Source organism: Sceloporus undulatus, chromosome 5 (genome assembly GCF_019175285.1).
Source record: "Sceloporus undulatus isolate JIND9_A2432 ecotype Alabama chromosome 5, SceUnd_v1.1, whole genome shotgun sequence".
Taxonomy (NCBI): Eukaryota; Metazoa; Chordata; class Lepidosauria; order Squamata; family Phrynosomatidae; genus Sceloporus; species Sceloporus undulatus.
The window spans coordinates 132,864,672-132,870,671 of record NC_056526.1 but is presented as its reverse complement, the minus strand read 5'-3'; positions in this window follow the sequence as shown (position 1 = coordinate 132,870,671).

Below are 6,000 nucleotides of genomic sequence, written 5' to 3'. Positions count from 1 at the left end.
TGTTATGCTCTTTTAACTGATTTTGGCCTGTTACAGACAGCCAAAATAAAGCTGCTTCGAGTCACAGTGGAGGTATGGTGTTTGAATGATGCATGCATCCTAAGAGTCCAGAAGCCACACCAAAGCCACACTCCAGTCCTTAGGGCTGGAGCGTGGCTTTGGTGTGACTTCTGGACTCTTAGGACACATGCATCATTGAAACACCATACCTCCACTGTGACTCGAAGCAGCTTTATTTTGGCTGTCTGTAACAGGCCAATGAAATCTACCTGCATGCTGACTCATCTTTGAACAATTGATTCAACAGGTTTACTCTAGTTAGTGCTAACCAACAGGATTATATATGCGTATTCAGAAACAAGTCTGACAGTCTGCTGCCACACTGCAGAATTAAGGCAGTTTGACATTACTTTTATCTGTCATGACTCCTGCTAAAGAATCCTGGGATTGGTAGTTTGTTGTGACACGAGAGCTCTCTGACAGAGAAGGCTACATATCTCACAAAACTACAAATCCCAAAATTCCATAGCACTGAGCCATGGCAGTCAAAGTGGTGTCAAACTGTATTTATTCAACAGTGCAGGTGTTTCCTGAGTGCATTTAATGGGACTTACAACTGTTAAAATGCTGAGAAGTAATCTAACACCTTGGTGATGATGTCATGATTTTCTAGATGCAGAAAAGGGAAGAGAAAAAAAATAGGAAGCAAACCTATTTGTGCTTAATGAGATTTAAGTTTATGAAAAAAGGGGTGTGTGGGTAGGAGAAAAAAGACAAATGTATCCATGACAACTCAGGAGGAACTTAGGCCTGTCCACACATGCCCAGCCCTACAATTACATGCGGGTGCCATGGTCCATACGGGGCGCGCAATGATGACATCCATGTGGTGTGGCACCCAAACAGTACTGCTCCACATGGATGTCTTTCTGGCACGTGAACATGCCAATGGCGCCCCGCATGCAGTGGAAAATGAACTTGCCAGGAGTGGGTTCTTTTAAGTCTCGCGGAGGCCTCTCACCGTTTAGTTGGTGCAGTCTCCATCCAGGGCAGAAAAAGGCGGTGTCTGGCTGCCCCTTTCTGCCCATCTGTATCCCTTTTCATTTTCAAAAGTAAAGCAAGTACTCATTGGTGCATTTAGATGCTCCCTGTCTGCAAAAGTAACAAAGCAGTGCAATTTTCATCTGTCTTTGTTGATTTCTCCTGCAAAGAATTTGGGCTTTTTAAATGTGCCAATTTGACAAGATGAGAAGTAAAATATCCAAATTTTCCTGGCAGACGTAGGGAGAATAATGGAATTATTTGACTTGAGCCTGTTTGGGAGCTGTAAGGACACTATGTAAGAACATCATAGTTATTCCATAGTGTTATATAAAAACCTCTTATGCCAAATAATAATAATAAAAAGGAATGCTACCATCACTTCTGATCCATATACAGAGGAAAATAGTGATAACACTGTTTTAAGATTGATGATTCTAAATTAATGAGGCAGATGGAAGAGAGCTATACATTGAGAGCTATATAATGAGTTGCTTTATAGTGTTTGATCTATACTTCTTTCTTTTGAAAGCACAAATCATGCTGTAAACTGGTTATTCACTAATTGGGCAGTGCGAACTTCTATGGCTGAATGGAAAGAACAATCTAGTTTCTCTCATGCTTCACATGCAGCTTCTTTGAATTGCAACTAATAACAAGTAAAGACCATCAACAGATTAAGTGCAAAAGATAATACTTTAGGTCAGGAGGCAGTGTTAAAATGTTTTTAGTTTATAGCAGACAAGAGATCAGAATTCAGTTACATTTTCATTGACAAAAAGCAATGTGAAATGTGGAAATGCAGAGATATGATTTCTTTGTGCTTTTATTGTACAGGATTTAAACATCTCAGCAAGAATCTTGATTTTTTAATTGCACCATTAACTAATTAATTTATTTCATTCATATTCTGCCTTTCTTTCTGGGAGCCAAGATACTACATATAAGAACATAATACAAAATACATTATGTATGTAAGTATTGTGAATGTATGTGTGTATTTTAAAAACAATATTGGTGTGATATATGAGAAATGTGCCATTAACTGTCTTGATGTTGACTGTGAGGATTTTAATGATTTTGATTATGGTGATAATCTTAATGGAATTTATTCCTAATGTCCTTCTGGTATCATACTATATATTATACTACATAAATACTATCACACTATGCTCTTAAAGAGGTACTATTCCAGTGTGACTCCTCTAGCAGCCTCCTGTTGCATGCTGGGATTGGCAGTTTTAAGGAGTTGAACTTCTCTGCCTGAGAATTCTAAATACCCCTCCTTAAAACTGCCAGTCCCAGCATGCAACAGGAGGCAGCTAGAGGAGTCACACTGGAATAGTACCTCTTTAAGAGCTCGTCTGATAAACACCACTGAAAGATCTGCATTGGTTTGCAAGATGTTTTTCCTGTCCAGTTCAAGAAGGTTGAAGCAGAAGGAAAAGGGGGAGGAAGAAGAAGAGGGAGGAGGATCTTATACAACTATTTTGGAGATATATGTTAAGGAAAAAGCCACATGGGTTATACAGTAAGTGAAATAAAACTTGTATGTGAGAGTCAGAGTGACTCAGCAGAAGCCAATGGAGAACCACACAGGTGTGAATGGTAATACAATTAACAAGTACTGAGTGCCAAGGACAAGAAATGCATAGTAAATAATTGGACACACCTGACAATTGTAAAGTGGTCAAGGCTGAGATGATGAAATCATTAATTGTAGGATGAACAAAGAGAACCAATGGGAATAATGTACACGCCTACTGGGTGGAAACAGACCACAGTAGGTGGTACCATGCTTTGGCTATATTAATGAATATGGATCCCATTGTATTTTGTGGGTTGTAGTTGTGGGTAGTAGAGTGGATTGGAGAGTGAGGAGTTGAGCATTGTTTGGAGCTGTGTATATAGTAGAATAAAGTAAATCTTTTATATAAGACTACTGAGTTGTCTGGTGTCTTGGGTGAAGCTACAAGAACCAGCAGGACCCTGGTGAAGAAGGGTGAAGACTTCTGTGGAAGCAAGAGTGAGAAGGCTTGGAGAGTTTGTCGGGTTCTTCAGCCAGTTCTCTGCAACTCTTGCAAAGATACAACAACTGGCCAAAACTGGTCAGCGTGGTGCACAACCAGGTGGTGAGTTCCAGGCCAGGTGAAGAGCCACAACTCCCATCATCCCAGACAATATATTCATTCATTTATTCATTATAGTTTCATTTTATCCTTCCTCCAATGAAATTAAAATGGAATACATGGGCTTCCACAACCCAACTGTAAAGCAGGTCAGATTGAGAGAAAGTGATTGATCCAAGATGACCCAGAGAGTTTCAAAGTTCAATAAAGGCTTCGATTTCCATCTTCTATGTACCAATCCAATACTCTAATCACTAAACTATACGGCTTCCCTTTCTAATTGAGAGAATGAATGGCAAGAAAAAATAATAAAAATTAAGTGCAGTGAACCCTTTGCATTACAGGGGTTTGGTTCTGGGGCCTCTTCAGATGGTAAAATAGTGGAAGGTCACATCCCCATACTATTGAATGGCAGTAATGTGCACGCATGTGTATCAATATGTCCATGTGCCTATGCCACTATTAAATAATACAATGCAGGGTGATGCACATGCGGTCAAATCAATGGATCACTAATTTGTATTAATGTATACAAGTATTAATGTAATGTCCTTGGTAGGTATAATCTGTCTTCATTAATATTATTTAAGGTGTTAAAGTGGAAGTGCCCAGACTAAGTTAGGATTCCTGAGCATCTTGTTTTTTATTGGGACATCCTGTATTTGTGAGCTAAAAATCCTGACCTATCTGAATCCATATGGGATGTTCCAAATCCTATAATTTTTTGTAGGTGGGGATTGATGACACAAGCTGGAGTCCCAACTAGCTGATCTCTCAGCATTTGGTATGCAGCAAAATATTTTGAAAACACATTTCAAATACTGTAGGGGGTCCATCTGTTGTGAGCTCAGTTGGCACCTGCTCTTTCTGCTATCACCTGTTCATGCCTTGGTGAATGAGATGAGTGACACATGAGGCAGTCCTATATAAATCCCACTTCACTTCTCATAAGGAGGGCAACTTGTGAGATATCTGACCTCCCACCAGATCTCTAATGGCTTTCTTCCAGTAGAACTAAAGCAATGCTCTTCAGGAATGCCCTACTGTCAGGAGAAACCTTTTCTGACAACAGTACTCAGAACTCTGCAAACAGATCTTCTTTACATAAAATATACCAGGTGACGTTCTTTTAAAAAGGCCAAAGAAAGGGCAGAGCAAGGAAGAAGCAGATTCATGCCAAAATTTAATCCACCATTCTCCACCATTCCAAGGGATATGCAAGATATTTGGATTCCATGTAGATTCAGCTGGCCTAGTGGCAGTTCAGCTGTGCTTCAACCACTTTGGTACATTACAATTTCTCTGTAGCTTCATTGTTCATGCAATTTAAATTATTGAGAATTCTACTGACAGTGATTTTATAAAAGGAAGCACAGAGATTTTGGAAGGAAGTTCAGACAATATTGATGATAGGTTAGCGGCTGAGCAGACTGCCCCTAAGGAACAGCCTGCAGCCACCTCTGTCTTCACCAGATTGGGGCCATGGCAACTACATGCCATGGCCCAGATATGGCCTTTCCACAGCTCCTTTTTACGCCATGAAAAGGCCACCATAGCTGCTGGTGCTGCGGCTTTTCGGTGCTCTTTTGGCGCTGCGTCATTAAGACACAGTGCCAGAGGAGCAGCATGAGGTCACCCACCATGAGGTTGGGGACACGGTGTGATGGCAGTGTCAGGTCAGCATTGGGGCATGCGTCATGTGGAAGCCATGCCTCCACGTTGCCCTGAAGCCTGTGTTTATTGCCGGTCTGTCGATGCTGTTCAACTTACAAGAAATGGCATTTGTAAAACTCAGATGATGTCAGTGCAGAATCACAGTCTACACCAATTTCTCTGTCTTGGCTAATGATACCTTCATTTATTTATTTGTAACCTTTGCCAAACACACAAATGGTAACATAAACATCTTTAAAGGCATTGAAATTTCCATATATAAAGCAGTATATTTGATCAAACTATTCCAAGTCTGGGCAAAGTTAACCATCTGCAAGTATGTGAGCTATTAGAAATAGATGTGATATTTGGAAGTTTAATAGAATATATTTCCCTCTTGATAGGCATCTATATTTCCCATTAAGGCTAATGGGAATTATATGTGGGCATTAAGAGACCATGCCATTTTGCATGCAAATTTCACATTTTATTAAGGGAAGGATATGTTACTCGCTTATCTCTGTGGCTGTAGTGCTAGTGTGGACTTCTCCCCAGCTCAGTTGGTTGTAATCAAACATTAAAATTACTTAGCTTGGCCCAAATGCATTTTATTCCCTCAACACTTTCATAATGAGAGTGCATTAATCCAGAGCATTTCTTCTATCATGCAGATGAATAAATAGCCTCCATCCTGCCTTGAAGTTAAAGGCCTGGCTGACCTTATCTTCCCCCTCAGGTGTTCATCTTAGCTTCAACGGAATATTTGCCTGTTTAAGAATACTGGAAAAATCTCCATATTGTAAATTTATTTACAATGGGCTCTTGGTATTCGCTGGAGTTTGGTTCCAGGTCCCCCAATGACTATCATAATCCATGGATGCTCAAGTGTTACTAAATACAATATCATATTAAAAAGGTGTTCCTCATATAATCAGCCTCTAGGCCAGCTTTAAATCACTGTGGAGGAGTTTCCTAGTTCAAATAGCCATATGCCCCCTTACCTGCTACTGTCACTACAGTTCTCCTTGTGTGCCTCAGTTGGAGCCTGTGATGTTGGAAGGGAACACCTGGTGATGTGGGTGAAGTCAGGTGCCCTATTTCTGCCCTTACGGGCCTCAGCAACAACCTGCAAAGAGAACAGCAGTAACAGGTGAGTTTATAGCAGTGGTAGTAGCGT